Genomic DNA, 18,295 nt, shown 5'->3' with positions numbered 1-18,295 from the left:
AAATTCTTTAACTTGAGATGCCTGGATTTCTTTAGATAACAAGCAATCTTTTATTGTTCCAACTCCCTGGTCTTTGTTGTAAAGCTGCCATATAATCCTAGTTCCTCCCCTACTTCTTGGGAGCAGTCCCTCAGACAGATTTGAAGGCTGTCATCCCGCCTCGAGTCCTCCCGCCTAATAAAGTGTAACTCTAAACTTTCAGGCTACACATTTTTTTCAGTCGACAAGTCCCAGAATAGACACAACTCATCAATTCTGTAATGGAACACACTGGATCAGGAACCAAAAGCGTGTTCTAGTCCAGAAAAACTACAGGTCCCTCTTTCTTTCTGTCATTATACAATCCCACCAGAACTCATTAATTTGCTGTCTGCTCATCTGGCAACCAAACTCAGAGAAGAGTCAACTCAGCAGAGTGCTCTACTCGGGAGAACACCCCGCAGCAGCACTGCAGGCTACCTGCCCTCCCGCACGCTCTGCCGACCCCTAGTGTCCTCCGTGGAAACCAGGCCAACAGAGGTGTTCCCAACAGCTGCAAAGTCCCACAGATTAAATAAAAGCATTATATTTTCTACGATATGTTATGTATATTACCATCTCTGAAAACAGCTTTGCCAGAAGCCCAAATTTTCCACATTAATCTGCATAGGCAATTCCGGCCCCCAAGGGAAAACAAGTCTTATGATGATGCTAAGGCCTCCAAAGTCCTCTCCAGGACCATCAACCAAACTGCCTGCAAGCCTGCAGCTGCAGGCGGCTACATGTCTGTTTTTAAAGCAACCCCTTCCTGCCCTCGGGCGCTACAAAATCCCTCTATGCCCTCCCATCTCAGGGTAAGAGCAGCCACTGCAGAAACTTGCAGGGCAGCACTGACAGGACTGGACACAGAGAATCAGAGCTAAACTAAGCCTTCTTATGACACGAGCTTGTCACTGTGTCATTTTACAGATGAATGTATATATAGAGAGGTGGGGTGAACTTGCTCAAAGTCACACAGCTAATAAGTGGCAAAGTCTATAACTCAGCTCCATCCTCTGGCGTGACGCTCCAGCTGGGACACCCACAGGGTTCTCTCGTGCCTGCCTGACCAGTCCTTTACTGTCACTCATAACCCACCACAGTGTCTGACACTAGCCTGACTTTTCAGCCTCTTCTCCCTCTAGTTTCTCAGGAACAAGGCTGCTCGGGCCACTGTGTGACTTCCGGCTCCCCAAACCCTCAGTGCTCAGGGTGGTCTTGCCTGTGCAACCAGCACCCTGCTCAGAGGCTCTTCCTCCCCTGCAGGAGGACGTTTCCACTCTCCGCAGGGACACCCCCTCAGGGAAGCGCTCTTCTCCCCCTCAGCACGGCAGGTGTCCCAGGCCACATCCCGAGCTGCCCCATTAGGTCTGCCTGTGCCCAGGTCTGCTAGTCAGAGCAGCAGCCTCAGAGCCAGGGATTATGCCCGGGTCTCCCTGCAAACCTACTGCCCGCCTCACAGCCCCCAGCCAGTAGGTCACCTGGAAGTCACAGCAAGTGCCCCACCCAATCCCGAAATCTCTTCATTTGCCAGCACCGCTGATGACTGGTCTCCAAAGTTTGGTCAGTTTCACACAAAACAGCAGCTTCCACTGAAGCTGAGGGTTTTCACTTCTGCTCCCCATCCTTAATGGAAACGTCAAGGGAAACCAAAAGACCTTTTCTCAACCCTTTTCTGATGAGACATTCCCACCCACAATACTCACATGCTCAAGAGTTTTGGGTCCACGTGATTTTGTTTCCCTTATGCTAAGTGGCTCAAAACACTGCAGGATTCTTTCTCTTTTGAGAGTATTTGTTTGTACTGAGTTTATTGACTTCAATCTCTTTTTGTCTCTCTCTTAAGTGTCCCTAGCAGTTGCCACTTCTTACTCCCTTCAGCAGCCTCCCTCCCATCATCTAGTCTAGGAAATCATCTCTGATGAGGGGCCCGGGGGCAGTCACAGAAAATGGAACAAAGGTACAGAGAGGCTACATAATTTGCCCGAGAAGATCAGCTTCAAGCCCCAAAACTGTTTGTCACGTCCCTCTGTTTAACACTTATGCTAAACTAGTTAACTTTTTTTAGATTATGTTTATAAACAGATGAGGTATCAAAATACATAGAAGGACACACATCAACTCTAAGATGTTTATTAACTCCACTATTTTGTTTCTATTTATTTTATTTCTATTAAAAAATATTAGGAACCTCTGCAGTCAATATAACAAAATGTTAATGGGTGTTAAATCCATAATATAGAGGCGTAAGTGTATCATTACTCATAATTATTTGTATGCTCACAAGACAAAATGATTTGAACGTCTCTCTCCCCTCCCCCTACTCGCTACTGGCTCTCACCTGAGCTCCCAGACCACACATTTAACAGCCTTTCACTTTATCCACAGCTGAACTCATCAGGGTTCCCCCAAAGCTCCCTCTGCAGCTTTCCCTGCTCAGAGCACAGCAGGACCATCATTTACCTCATTAATCCACCCAGAAACCTGGGCCTTACTCCATCCTACCTTCACAGACATCATTCATCCTTTCCTTTTTACCATCTAAACATGCCTAAAATCTGTTCGTTTTTTCCCGGTGACTGTCCCACTGACTGTCCCACCGCTCAGGTAGAAGCCACCAACACTGCCCACCTGGACTCACGAGTCTCCCAAGTGGCCTTCCAGCTGCTCTCCCCTACTTGACACAAATTGGATTTTGTCACTCCCGTTCTTTTATGACTCTTTTCAAACCTAGTGTTCTTAGAAGAAACTCCAACTTCTTCACATGGTGAAGGTGTTTGCCATGAAACTGTCAGCTCAGGGAGGGCAGGACCCTCCTCCTCCTTGGCCCTCCTCTTTCCCTAAGCCCCGCCCTCTCCCTCGGCCCCGCCCTCTGGCACAGCGCTGGCTCAGGAGGACCTGCTGAGCTACACCATCCTGTATTCTAACCCTGGTGTTCAATTCTTAGCAAATTGCTTCACTTATCCATACAAATCCAAGGTAGATTAGAAAGATTTTAGATGTTGAGCTAGACTATTGATTTGGGGATTTTGCACTAGCAACCTGCAATTACATGTTCTAATGATTCTGTCTTCTTAAAACAACACCCAGATTTAAGGAGTTATTTGTGGAATGTCTTCGGAGTAAAAGTGACTGTACTTTTACAGACTTTATGTTGTATAACATGAACAACACGGACAGGGTCACAAATGGAACTGCCTCACAAGTGACAGAAGACAGGTGAGAGGCACAAAGCAACAGGTCGCAAAGACGGTAAGAGCAAATTTGTTTTGCGAACCCCCCCAAAAATGCCTGAAAGAACCAAAAATTCTGAATTTTGAAAGTAAAAGATTATCATATAGTGAAATAAAATAAATAATCCTCTTCATCAGGGTTTCAAAATCTGACTCCAGATTTTTTAGCAGGCCATACTGAATCCTAGCACAGAAAAATCAGATGGACTAGTGGTGAGTAAGTTCCAGGAAAACTGCAGAAATTCCTCCACTTGTGTAAGGACATACACTCACCTGCCGAAGGTGAATGTAGACTGCATTCTGGAGAAATTCGGAAGCTTCCAGGCTCCGCTTCTGGATGCCGAGGACACGGACAGCTTGGAAGCATGCTTCTAACTCAGTCACCGGAATTCTTACACTGCAGGGGGAAAAGGAGGCCCTCAGTCGATAGCAGAGATGTTCCTGTCGTGTATCACAGGCCGTGCCTCAGGGACTCTGTGCCTTGCAGCAGCCCGGCCCCAGGCGAGGACCCGAAGCGTGGCCCACTGAAGCAGGAGGTGCACTGTGCTTGAGAAATCCCATCCCCGATGGGGGCAAGAGGGGCTGGTGGGGTTGAGTGAACCTATAAATGCCCACAGAAATATGCCTGCATTCATTCAAGTGATACAAGCAACAGTAGCAGGCTATTTAAAAAAATTTCAATTTTCAGTGGAAATTTTGCCATTCCTTTCCGCTTGTCCCCTGCACTCTGAGACAGGCTTAGGCTCTCTCACACCTGCAGCTCTGAAGCAATAGTTGTGAAGTCATTTTACTTTGCTGCAAGTGTCCTCGCTCCCCGTGTCACTGTGTCTGTCCTCTCTTAACACAGTCGGATATCTTCCTGGATCTCTATCTGAGTTCCTTTCTCCTCCTCCTCAGATCCTGAGATAAAGGACAAGTGAAGACACATGAACAGAAAAGGCACTGTGGACTTGACCGAAATCTACAGTGACCCCTAGGTGAGTGCTGCCCACCCCTTACCTTCGATTCTCAAGGTTCTGCACAGGGTGACATCCAGCCCAGAGAGGTGGCCCAATTAAAAGCTATGTGGCTTGGGCATGTTGACAGGTGCAGGAGCTGGTTCCGGTGCCAGGCCCCTCCCCACGTCTGCTCCCCTCTCCCCCGAAGCCCCGCTGCCAAGCACTCAGGCTCCGTGATCTGATGTCCTTCTCTTCTACTCTACTCCAAACCCTTTTACTTTTCCTTTTTTCCCTAATTATCCCCAGCTGGAGTGATTTTTCAATCGCAGTATCTAAAAAATTTCCTGCAGCCGAAAATGAGGTCTCCAGATATCAATGCCCATATGCTGCCTCCTGAAGAGAGCCGCTGGCTAGGGGACCCTCACCAACACTCACGGGGCATCAGACATGTTCCAGGGTCGGCCACCCCCAACAAGAGTTTGCTGTGACCCCTATGCCCGCACAGCATCCCTGCTCACAAAAATATAGTTGGCCCACTTATCGGTTATTAAGAAGCAAAAATACAAAATTGCTCATGTTTCTTACTAAAATTATCTATGAAGCGGAAAAGGGAATTGTAATAGAAAAGAACAATTTTGACCCCATGTTAGGTCTGTTCCTTTGGCTTTAAACCTGTGCCCTGTTTTCTAGGCTCAGACTTGCTATCTCTGCACCATTTGTAAAAGAAAGTTGCCTTTAGACTGAAATATCCAGGACAGCCTCTTCTCCTGGCCGTGATCTTGAAGGATGCTAACTAATCTGCACTTATGTAGAGATGGCAAGTTGCAAAATAGAGAATAACTTTGTTTTACTTTTGGAGGTATTACAATGGCAACATGATTTGATCCACATGGACAGCTGCAAGAACAGCGGATTCAAAGGACAAGCAATTCATACAACAAGAAGTTTCCAACAACCAACTGCAGCCCCACCCCTTTTTAGTATAAAAGGAGACTCAATTCTGACTTGGGGAAGATGGTTCTTCAGGACATCAGTCTGCCATCTTCTGGGTCTGCCAGCTTTGCAAATAAAGTCACTATTCCTTGCTCCAACACCTCATCTCCCAGTTTATTGGCCTGTCATTTGGTGAGCAGAATGAGTTTGGACTCGGTAACAAAATGACTGCATTGGAGGTAGTATGTCTCCACTCTTTCCTCGTTTCCAATATGTAACATGCACATTATTTATGATCTAGTGCAAATAATTCATCAAAGACAACCACAAAAAGAAACTATACTCACCCAGCTATCAACACTGAAGTCAAAACCTGTCAATTTTATATGCTGTTTAAGAACACAACCGAAAAACCTAACATAGGGAGTCGATTACACGGAAATAAAATTATTTCTACTCCTTCAAAACTTTTTCTTTTCTTTTCTATTTTATTTTGTTTTGTTTATTGAAAAGAAAATAAAAGTCAAATCATTTTATTTCACGTATTTTTGTTATAGCTACATACTTTAAATACTACAAAAAGACTTATATTGCAATAAAAAATTGTTCATATATTAGTATAAAGATATATACACAATCAATGGGGATTAGGAAAAGAATGGACATTTACTAAAAATCCACTGCAATCCAGTCTTTTACAAGCATATCATGGAATATAAGCTCTATTATCCAGGGAGCCTCACCCACATTCTCACTACTGAGTCCCTTAGTAATCAACCACTAGGTCACCAGCATAGAACCATGTGATCAGTATTTTAGGAATAAATGAGGGAATTAGCTCATTCAATTCTAAAACAAAAACCCTAAAATAAATACTGAACTTATTTACGGATAAAGAAAATTTGTCCCCAAAAAAGTAAAGTTTCTTCCTCAAGGTCACAAAGCTAATAACTGGTAAAGGTAAGATTTGAACTCATCTGCCTGATTCTAAAAACTAAGGTGGAAATCCCATTCGACTGGGGAGTGTCCAGCTGCACAGCCTATCACCCTATCTTTGTTCAGAGCTGGCCTTAGACAGCCTGAGACAGCACCCCATTCCTGTGGAACTCGAGGGCAAATGATAACAATAAGGATTTTATATCCAGCAGTTTCTAAGATCTCATGTATATAAACTGTCAGCAGGTCAGCAGAAAATCTCTGGGAAACATGAGTGGGTCCAGACCTTTTTGCTGATTAGAAACTCAATCTATCAGGATAGAGTGACCTTCCCATGAGAGGCCACATGGACATAAACTAAAGGCAGCTGAACAATGGAAACTAGCAAGACCCCGGAACTCAAGTAAGGATCCCTGCCATCCCCCACCCAGTTGCCTCTTCATCCGCGTGGACATGAAGACAGAAGACCCGGGTTCTTGTCCAAGTTACACTATCATGGATTCTCACCCATAAAAAGGTACGACTCTATGCTGTCGTAAGTCCTTTCCAACTCAAATATGATGACACCAATATCTCAGCAGAATATCTATGTCTCCACTTCCCCTCTTCTAATAGGAGTCTATTTCTGTGGACACAAAGCAGAAATCCAATTTAAAAAACCATGCAAGAAGCCAGGCGAATTTCTGCTTAAGAGACTTTGCTCTCACGCTCAGTGAATGAAAACTCAGAAAAAGTGGTCCTTCTCCCTCAGCAAATGGGAGGTAGCCTGATTGTGTGTGTGTGTGTGTGTGTGTGTGTGTGTGTGTGTAAATCAAATATAATCATGTCTGGGACGTGTACAGATTATTTTTAATTTCACTGTAATTTCATGGGGATGAGCCAACATTTAAAGTAATTTGAATGTAGTGTTCTGAGACAGACTCAGTCTCTTTTGGTGGAGGAGGTGAAAGGGGAGAGTAAAGGAGGAAAGAGGTAAATGAAGCAAAGAAATAAGAATCCTGCTAGGGAAAGGCAAGACGTTAATTTTGTTCCTCATTGCATCACATACAAATTAGGGACTGGCTTTCCCCCGATGTCTTATCGAGCACTGAGTTGCAGAAGAAGAGGCGACAGCCCATTTCTCACTGAGATTGTGACTGTACGTGGCATCTTATAGACACAAATCATTTACCCTGATCAAACACTCTAGCAGCAGGCTGTAATTCTCCTGTTTTGAGAGACAAGAAAACAGGAGTTCAAAGCGGGTAGATAACTTGACAAAAGTCAGAGGACCAGTAAACAAGAGAGGATGAATTCAAACTCAGATCTGAATGCAGAGTCTCATCTTCCCTCTCCCAGGGCTGGAAAATCCTTAACACACAGGCTCCCCAGCTCCCCTGCAGTGTTCCTGGCGCCAAGCATTTCCCATGGTAATGGTCTCCAGTTCTCACAGACACAGTGCTCTGTGCAGCCAATGACCTTGATCAGACCTTGATCATCTACCTGCCACGCCCACCAGGCTTCACCATACAGGCAGGAAAGCTGGCTTTCAAGTGCATACAAAGCCACCCTTGGTCTAACCTGGGCTCTTCTGTGGCTTCTCCAGCCTAAAGGCAGCCATGAAATTGCTCACAGTTTGTTCGTGAGCCACACTTCCTCTCTCCATCTGTGTCCCCACCTATACTACTTAGCTATGAACATTTTGAGAATCTTGGAAACAAATTTTAAAAAACAGAAAAGAAAGGATTCTGGAACAAGTACTTAATACTTACAATTTTAAATGACAAGTTACAAAGTGAGTATTGACAAACCGAATCTTCCTTTCTAAATGTCAGTTTTAAACATTTAAAAATATAATAGCAAAAAATTCTCACTTACAAAATTAACAAAAACATAAACAATAATCTGGAATAAATTCAAAAATAATGCCCATATTCTAAATGGAGAAACTTCAGGACTGTACTGAGGGTTAAAGTAAGAGGTATGAATGTAGAGACATAAACATATTGCATGGAGAAAAGCAGTTTTGTAAAGATGTAAGTTCTCCTAAGAATAATTCAAAACTTACTAAAAAATCCCATGAAAATTCCAATCTGATTTTTTTTAACTTGAACAAAATATTTTGGAATTCTTCAGGAATAATAAAGTCATAATACTTGACAAGAAAATTTGGGATGGAAGAAAAGAATCAAAAAAAATCAGACTGCCAGTTATTAAATAAATTTTTACAACATGTAAGATATGGTGCTGGAGTAAGGAAAGGAGATTGACAGAAGGGAACCATGAGCTCAAAAAAGACTCTAGTGTATGTAAGTATTTTGTACAGGTGGGATTTCAAATCAAAGAGAAAATTATGAATTCGATAATTGTCCTGGGACAGAGAATCACCTGGAAAGAATAAATTCTACTCCTGTCATAATGACCACAAGATAAATTGCAGATAGCGATGTAAATATTAAAAAGTACTAGTAACAGCAAATACAACTCTTTGCTCTTATTAACTCAACTTCTCCTCACTATAACATGTACTATTATAATCTCCATCTTAGAGATTAAAAAATACCTACAGAAGAGATTTATTCCATTATAAGAGAGTATTTCTAAGAATAATGTCAAAGATAAAACCCATAAGGAAGACATTTACTATCCTAAGAATAGTTTGAGCCACAACAAAAATCAGAAAACTTCCTGAACAAAATGAAAGGAAAGAAATGACAAGAAAAAGCTCTGTGATACATGTTGATGAATTCACGAAGTTAATTTTCATAACATACAAAAAGCTGTCACAAAGCAACAAGAAGCTCCCTCACTTAAATGTGGGCAAAGGACAAAAGGAATCATTCATTTTAAAAAAGTCAAATGACTAATGAGTGAAAAATGCTCAAAACTTCACTGGTCATCAAATGCAAAAAAAAAAAATGAAAAAGCACTTTTGCTTATCATATTGGCAAATATTTTTAAGATAATCTAGCTAGTGTCCATCTGTGGGAGAACAAATCATGAGCGACTTTTTCAGAGGATGACATATCAATGGATTTGTAAGCTCTGAAAAACGTACATACACACTGACTCAACTCCACTTCTAGGAATCGTTTCCTTTAGGAAAAAAAAATCAGTCCAAAAAGATGTACCCATCAGGGCATTTACACAGCACTGTTTACAAAGGTGGGAAGAAAAACTGAAGTGAAATCATATCCAGCGATAGAGAATTGGTTACATAAGTAATTGTGCATTTTTTCATTCCCCAAAGGAGAAGGAATTTCTAGTCACTTGAAAGGAGTCTGTGATGAATGTAAATGTCACATCCAGGGACTAAATTTCCAGAAGCCTTAACTAAAGGAATACACATACAAGATCACAGGAAGTTCTGTACAAGAAGGATGCAACTCAAACATTCTTTCTGACAGTGGAAAATGGAGAAAACTTAACTGTCCACCATCAAGACAATGATGCGGTAAATCAAGGCGAGCTGCGGGCGCTGAGGGAGCCGGCGTTTCGCCGTGGTCCAGGGCCTTGTCCACAGCAGTCTCGCACCAAATGTTTCCGTGGACAAGAGACGACACCCGCACATCAGGAGACCCCTCCAATCTATCTGAAAGGGCCGGGTGAGTCTGGAGTGGGAGGACGTCCATGATATACCCCTGAGTGAATAAAGCGAGCTGCAGAAAAACATATAGTATGGTCTCATTTTTAAATAAAGCATATATACACACACCTATATATTGATTTCTCATATGTGTATATATATGTATCTCATAGGCATAAAGGTCATGAAATATATATACCAAATTTTCAACAGCTTTTACTCTCAGGAAATAATGAGAAGGGAGTTAGGGGCCTTCCTGTACCACCACAGTTCTCTTTTCAGTATTTCAGTTAAGTACACTTGGAATTTAAAAGTTTATTTAAGTCCGAAGTAAAATGGACCATGCCTCCATAAGACAGAATGCTACACTGGTCTTTAAAAATCATGCCAGGGGAGATAGAATATTGTAGAAAAACATGTAATAAGCCGAATGGAAAATGGAGGTCTCCGAACAGTAAACAGGGACAGAGTGCTCACTGGTTTTTATGACAGAGATGATACACACTAACGAAAAGAACAGAAAATAAATGTTAAATTGTTAATTATTATCTCTGAGTAGAGGGACCAGGATAGAATCTTTTGCCCCTTTTTTCAGACATATTATATTAAATGCACATTATTTTTCATCTGAAAAAAGCATTTTTAGACGTGTAGTACCACTCAGTGGGGAATAATACATGAATACTTACAGAAACAAGTAACTAGGAGACACCGCAGCAGCGCCACACAATGTAGAACGGGCAATCCTGATTAACACCGCTCAGTTACATAAGGATCCACAAAGTGAGAGCACCTGCTGTAACAGGGCGTGGTCCCCTTCTATTTGTCAGTTGTGTCTTCAGGGCTGAGGCAGTTCGGAGCACGGCCAGTGTCAGTTCCGGTGTCTGGATGGATGCTACTGGAGGTGAGGGCACCTGCAAGCAGAAAGGAAGAACAGAAACAATCCTCTGCCTTTTCGGTCTTGTTTCTTTGTTACTTTAAAAGACAGGCATAAATAAGATAAACTGTGTATCTCCCCTACTGAAATTTCAGTAATGAAACCGTTTTTAAAGGCTTCAGAGCTTATATTCTGTCTATAACTGTCTTTTCAACAAAGAATCATATTTATTAAATGTTAATTAACTCAGTTAATTAACTCCCTGTTGAAACATTCAAGTAAAGAACATGAAAGGCCTTACGTAAAAGAATCAAACCTGCAGTGACTAGCTCAGCTGTCTTGACGGCAAAGCAGTCAGCCCCCACCATCCCATGGCCCTGAGCTCCTGATGCTGGTAAGAGAGCACGCTGCCGCCTCAGATGGAGAGATACTGTGAAAGCATTTTTTGAACTCTACAGTACTGACAAAACATAACTGACAAATCCCAGGCTCCTTTGAAGCTGTCATTTTTGGTTTCTGGCCAACCCCAGTCAATGAGCAGAACCACCCCATTCCCGAGTCATGGGACTCAAGTGGGAAGAAATTTTGTAGAAATTTCCAGGTACAGAATGTAACCATCTATATGTAGAACTCTGACAAAAGAAAAGATGAAATACTCTGATGTTGAAGACACTCAAAATATTCTCCTAAGCCTTAGTAGCTGGAAAGGCTGGGCTTCTCCTCAGCCACTTATTTATTTCACAGCCAGTGAGCATCTCCCACAAACCCTGTTAACCTGTGTCTGCTGGGAGCCTCAGGCACACTCTTGCTGTCGATCTTATAAGTCACAGGGCAGACGCGTGTCTCTCATGCCTGCCACCCTCACACAGGCTCGCCTCCTAGCCTCACTGTCTGAACTTGGTCCCATTATCTCACCTGTTTATTTGGTATCTGTTCTTCTGTAAGCTGCCTGAAATGCTATTTGGAACAAGTCAGAAGAATGAGTGGGAAGAGAAATGGACAGTTGGACAGGTGAGAGGTGGGCAGACAGACAGAGAGACTCCAAGAAAAGGGGAACAAAGAAAATTCCCTATGCAGAACCCTCTTCTAGTCAGGGAAGAAAACCGCCACGGAGACGTGTGAAGGGGCAGGTGGCTTAGGGCTGTTTCCTGGATTCCATGAAAAGTCCCACCAAGAGAGAGGGTAGAACAATAAATGATAAAAGAAAAAAGCATGCATGCTTGAAAAATTTATCTACAATATGTACTTTCTAAAGAATAGATTCAAATCAGCAGGGCCCAATTACACAATCCTTGGGTATTTACAGAAATGAGAATCCCATCTCCAAATCACAAGGCATTCCTTCGGAGCACTGAAAGTCCACACGGGGCTGTTATAAAGCCTTCACCACAAAAGCTATGCTCTCCTTCACTTACGAGGAATGAGCAGCTATGCTCGGGCTGCCCATGCGCATCATTTGCACCCTACAGTATCTCTATGGGGGTGGGACGCCTAGCGAGCCCCATCTCTGCAGGACAGAAAACAAGCCCGGGAGAGGCTAAGCCGACCTACCAGTTCTCCATCTCACAGGACTGGTCACTCCAGAGCAGGACTCGAACTCGGACCCACGTTGGTAATCACGGTACTACCGTGCTTTGTGTGCTTTTTGTGTGAATAATACATTTGTTTCTGGCATGAAAGTATATTTAATAAATGATCGGTTGTCCTGTCTATCTCATTTGCTCACAATCAATCTTTATAGTGTTGAATTGTACTCTTTTTCCGTGGAGAAAGGAACGGAACGAGCGGGTGTTAGAATGAGGTGGGGCTCCATTCTTTATCTGTTACCTCATCTCATCCAAGTCCCCAACCAGGGAGAAGGAGCAAATGTTTTCTTCATCTTTTAAAGAGAGGGCTCCACTGATGGTGACTTAACTCCAAAACCAAGTCTGGGGAAAGGGCACATTCAGCAGCCAGAGCATTATCACCTGTAGGATGGCAAAAACAGCTCACAGGAGGGCTCAGGGGGTCACCCTGATTTAATTTCAATCGATAAAACAATAATGCACTCTAAAAATACTAGCATGCAATGGATTGGCTCTTTCTTGACATCTAGCAAGTTTCCACAGCCCACATGTAAAATTATCGTGAACCAGTGAAAGGAAGTGTCTACAGACAAGAAAAATCAATGCCACAGGTAAACTGAAACCCAGGCTGGAGGAAAGGAAGAGAAAGGGCATAGTAAAGAAGTGGGGAAAGGCTGGGGAAAAAAATCATCACACGGACTCTCAAGCATCATCCAACAAGCATATAATCATTCGAGAGAGAGAGTTACTGAGGTCCTATTCTGTGCAAGATTGTAGAGCGGGTGAAGCAAGAGCGCAGTGACCATGGTGGCAGCAAGTGGCGGGGCTCAAATACACTTCTAATCCCGGTACCTGGCACAATTGTCCTCAGTATAAAGGCAAAAAAAAAACAAAGTAAAATAACTCTGTAAATTCAAAGCATTGTTAAAAAAAAATTAAACAATACCTAAATACCTGGACAAACCACGCACATTGCTGGATCAGAAGACAGCGCTTTTGGAATGGCAGTGCTCCCCAGAACGATCCGTATATTCAACGTGGTCTCGATCACAATCCCTGCGGTCTCCTCTGCAGAAACTGACTAGCTGCTGCTACAATTCATATGGGAATTCGAGGGTCTCAGTAACCAAAACGTACTTGAAAAAGAAGAACAATGTGAGAGGACTTGTAATTCTCAATTTCAAACCTTACAACTGTATGTCTAGGTGAGATTAGAGGCCATTTTAATTTATTAATGTGTTTATCCGTATTTTCTAAATTCTCTACAATGAATATAACTGTTACAATAAGAAAAATAAAAAGTAAGGTATCTTTTAAAACATGCACACTGATTCATACATTGGGAAAAAATATTTTAACTATAAAGAGGTAACCAAATATCTAGTGAAAAAGGACTACTTAAAAACAAGTGTGTATTTACATTTTTCATAAATTGAAAACTGAAAAGCACAAACACATCAAGTTTCTAGGGAGATCGATGCAACATATTAATAGTTATTTTCAAAAATTCTAATTGAACAATGAAAACTCAAGAAAGGGAAAATCGCGATTGACAGCCAAATGCAAACACATGGAGAGCAAAGGCCTAGAAATCACAGTTCCTTTAACTCTGATACTAACTCAATATAAGAGGAAATTCCTCCCTGTGGGGACAGTGGAATCCCATGCATAAGACAGGATACACAGTACAAACTGCACTAGAATCTGGGGTGATTTTCTTAGAAGAATTCTAAAGTTACAACATTGCTGAAAAACTATAAAAACACTGAAAGACAGATTAAAACACACAGTCATATATATTATATAGAAACATATGAAGTCTGCTCCCATGTTGCATAGAAATACAAACATATTTGTTCATTTATGGGCACTGAATATTTTATCCCAGGTAGAATATTTCAACTAAAACAAATAATCAATAATAAACACCTCTTGTCAAATCTACTTGATAAGGTACTCTGCTATGTAACCATATTGTGTCTAAGATAGATCTAAAATTAGTGAAAAAGATCTTTGTATGGTTTCTTGAACTCTTCTCAAAATTCCAAGCTTAATTTTAAAATAGATCTGAGCAGTATTTCTATATTAACTTTCCCTCGTGAAATGAACAGCACAGTCTGTTGTCAAAATTCTGTCCTTACAATGATTCACGAACACTGTATCCTAACAAAACTGCTGGACAGCAAGGCACTATCCAGACACTGTGACCAAACAAATGAAACACAAGGAAGACAGTGACCCTATTCTGGAGGGCTTACCGTCTGTGTCAACTCTGGGGTTCTTATTTGATTGGTTTGATTGGGTAGCAAAATAAAATCAATCAAGTACTTTCTTCTTTAAGCATTCTGTAAGTCATGACTCTGTTGTTAGTGTCATGAGAAGGAAAGACTAAAGCAAGACTTCATTAGGTCAATTAGCAACAGCCATCACTGGGGAGTGAGTAATAAAGAAGTTAACTGATAGCAATGCTTCTGCCTACATGAGACCTAAAATAAACCTACACTGATCTCTTTAAGGAAAATGAGGAGATGAGGCCCCAATGAGAAAAACAAAAACTAACAAGAAATCAAAAAAGTAAAGACTTTTTCATTAACGATTCCAGGAAGGAGTGGAGCATGGTGGTGAAGAGCACAGACGCTGGGGACAAACATGAGGGTCTGAACTCCCAAAGCACTGGGTAGCTTTGACACTGATAAGTCAGTGAAATTTTCTGCAACCCAGTCTCCTATCCATAGACTGGGGACAACAACAGCACCCGTCTCCTAGAACTGTCCTAATAATTAAGTTATTTTATGTATAAAAGTTTAAATAAAATACCTCAGATATTAAATATTACCCCAAAAGGACAAGGTAAACTGAAGGAAAGGACAAGGAAAAAGAAAACAGAGGATAAGGAAAAAGGACAAGGAAAAAGAAAACAGAGATAAATTGGAGTTCATCAAATTTTAAAACATTGCTTCAAAGGACACCATCCAGAAAGTGAAAAAACAACACACAGCAGAAATTTTTTCAAATCATTTATCTGATAAGGAATTTGTATCTACCAAAAAAAAAAAAAAAAAAAAAAAAAAAACAAAAACAAAAAGAACCTCCTACAACTCAACAATAAAAAGGCAACTCAATTAAAAAATGAATAGAGGATCTGAAAAACATTTATCAAGGAAAATATACAAATGACCAATAAGCACAACGAAACGATGTTCAATATCATTAGCTGTAAGGGAAATCAAGTCAAAACCACTAGGAGAAACCGCTTCACACTCACTACAATAGGTTATAATCAAAAAAAGAGTAAAAAGCACTAATGAGGACACAGAAGATGCAGAGGACGCAGCCGTTGCTGGTGAGGATGTAACACAGCCTGGCCACTTTGGAAAAACGCCTGGCAGGTCCTTAGAGAGTTGAACATTTGGTTTCTGAATAACCAGGCAATTTTGCTTCCTGGGCACACACGTAAGAGAACTGAAAACAAATGTTCACATAAAAACTCCTACAGGAATATTCACGGAGCCATTACTCATCACAGCCAAAAAGCAGAAACAACACAAATGCCTATCACGTGATGAATGGGTAAACAGAGGGGCCCAGCCATACAGAGGAATATTATTCAGCAATAGCAAAGCATTGAGTACTGACCCAGGCCACAACGTGGACAAATATTGAAAACGTTACTCAGTGTGAAAGAAGTCAGTCACAATAGATGCTTCCACTTACATGAAGTAACTCGATTTACATGAAATTTCCAGCAGAGGCAAACCCACAGAGAGAGAAAAGTGGCTCCCTGGGGCTGTGGGAGGATGGGGAAGATGGGGATGTCTGCTTATGCGTAAGGAGCTTCCTGTTGGGGGGATGAAAATGTTCTAAGATTGAATGGGATGCACAATTCTGGGCATAGAGTAAAAACCACTGTACATTTTAATGGGTGAATTGTTATTAAAACTGTTAAGAACGAGAGCACCTCGGGCCAGTACCTTCCCATAGTAAATGCAAATTGCTAAATTTTATTACAGGAAGAAGAAACTGCCCTCAGCATGAAAGCAGGAGTTCAGCAAATGTGAGTTAACCGAAATTGGACAAGAGCATTTCACTTGAAACAGTTACTGAGTGTACACAAAATATTAAGACATGACAAGGAAAATCAGTTTGACATCACGAAGAAGCATTCTGCTTCAAATGCAGATCAAGGATTCGGCAAGCCCAGCTGCTAGAAATGACCAGAGAAGAAACCTGGTTCTTTAAACAAGCACCAGAGCCAACAAGGAAATAGTGGTGAGGAAAGCAGGCGGCCGAAAATCTGGAACAGTTTGTTACAAATAATTTCTCCACTGAAAATTCAAAAATAAAAAGAAAGTGATGTAATACTGTGTTGACCTCACGTGAATGGGCTTCCTCCGGTTCTCGACAGTTTTGTAACCCCGAATGAGAGACTCAGGAGAATCAGAATGGTTCCTGGGAGTCCCCAAATGACTGCCCACCAGCACGCTGACCACCATCACATCTGCCAGGGTGGAATTGCAGAGAAGAGACCAACTCCTGAAAGGCACAGGAAATATTGACAAGGGAAAAAAAGGCTGATGTCAGTCTTGGGACAGAGGCCCTGAGAGCAGAGGCCAGAAGGCTGCAGGTGAACTGGAGTGGCCCTGGGGCAGGAAGGGACCACGGGGGAGCAGATCTCAATTCTCTTCTCTCTCTCCCTCGGGTAGGAGAGATAAAGTCTGCATCCTTCTCACCTGGAACTGTGGGTTCTGGCTGGCAGAAGTCTTACCGACATGGAATGAATGACTCAAGACTGTGGAAAAAGGAAAGAAAGCGAGAGGGAGTAGGGAGCCAACTCCAAGAGCCTCTCAAATCCTCCCATATTTATTGTGTATAATCAAAGAAAATAGTCTTTAACAGTTGTGTGATAGTAAACAGGAACTTGGGGAAAGACAGGATGAGACAGAGATTGTAGAATCCACAATGAGTAAAAAGGCTTAGTTTACCTTTAGGGGAGTCATGGGGAGAGGGGAACAAGATAAATTCTTTAGATATTCATTACAAAGCAGACCACCAGTCCAGCCAGGTCCGTGTTTTGGGGATAATAGACTATCTAACAGCACGCACGCCCAGCATTTATAGCTGAGGGCCTGGGTCATTGCTGTGCAATGAACAGAGTGCTATCTAAAACCTCAAATATGCAAGCAAGGCATTGTCTCTGCTTTTTATGGCAAGGAGACAGGAGTGAGGATGCACAGGTGCTTGCTTGAAAGCAGTTACTAAGCACACTTTTTCTTCTTAAGGTTGACATGCGTCTGGTGTCTGTTAAATTTGTTAACCCAATCATGGGCTATCACATGGAACCATTATGGAGGACACCCTAGGATGACAAATCCTGCCTCTGCGTCTTTTCCTGCCAGCTTCGGCCATTCCAGCAGGGTCTAGACACATCCCTGAATAACGATCCCACAGAACCACCCAGACTCTTAACTCCTGGTGCTTGGAACTTAATTTTAGCTCTACACAACTTAACATAGAAAAGTTTCAGAAATAATAGATATTATATTCTTTTTATATCTCATCATAGAACTGATTTTTCTGATTGCTCTAAGCTGTTTCTACTTGGTAAATCACCTAATTCTGCAGGTGAATTCAGTACTTTCCATTGCGCATAACTAGACAGTCTGGGCCCTCTGACTTCTATTGGTCAAATAAATACCGATACACCTAATTGATTTCATCGTTCATCAATTTCAGCCTGGAGGTGAGGGAGTGTCACTCTGTTCCTCAGCCCACCCTCTACTCTATACTCTTCAGCAACTCAGGCCTCCTGAATACAAAACGTAGCATCTGTTTCCCTTCACCTACACTTTCCACAAACGCAACAGGAAACATCAGCCTAGAGAATGAATTCAACACAAATGTTAAAACAAAAATCTACAAACCTGAAGCAACTCCATCTCCGAATCATGATACACAATGACATGAAAGTACGGGTGTCAGGTACAAAGCACGCGTGAGCCTGACCACCTCATTTCTATTCTTCAAAGGAAGGAAGGTTTTCATGTTTTTTATTATCATTCTTTGTCATTGTTTCTGATTAAGCCAAAAAATAGTTTATGAAATAATTAAGCACTGAAATAACAGATTTTCGCTGTATCAATTACAGAAGGCATTCAGAGGGGATAGGAAAACCCACCTATGTAAAAAATGCAAAATTTCTTCCCCTGTTAAGAACACGTATACAAAATGCA

The 18,295-nt window shown here is 41.9% G+C and overlaps 1 long non-coding RNA gene across 26 annotated transcripts in view; it reads right to left on the bottom strand.

Moving 5' to 3' along the window:
* Positions 1–18,295, bottom strand: part of LOC135320909 (uncharacterized) — a 131,023-nt gene that overhangs the window by 78,001 nt on the left and 34,727 nt on the right. For 17 of the 26 annotated variants that reach the window (XR_010380282.1, XR_010380258.1, XR_010380260.1 and 14 more), the window contains 3 exons: positions 13,020–13,201; positions 10,313–10,537; positions 3,525–3,648 (listed from right to left, as the gene is read on the bottom strand). This is a non-coding gene — a long non-coding RNA (uncharacterized LOC135320909). Of the gene's footprint in view, positions 1–3,524; positions 3,649–3,787; positions 4,152–4,188; positions 9,697–10,312; positions 10,538–12,327; positions 12,468–13,019; positions 13,202–18,295 lie in introns of those variants that run through there. The other 9 variants (XR_010380266.1, XR_010380264.1, XR_010380273.1 and 6 more) reach the window with 7 other exon arrangements.

The sequence above is a fragment of the Camelus dromedarius genome, unplaced genomic scaffold, assembly GCF_036321535.1.
Source record: "Camelus dromedarius isolate mCamDro1 unplaced genomic scaffold, mCamDro1.pat HAP1_SCAFFOLD_164, whole genome shotgun sequence".
NCBI lineage: Eukaryota > Metazoa > Chordata > Mammalia > Artiodactyla > Camelidae > Camelus > Camelus dromedarius.
Note: the sequence above shows the minus strand (reverse complement) of the source record. Positions and strands in the feature narration are given on the sequence as shown.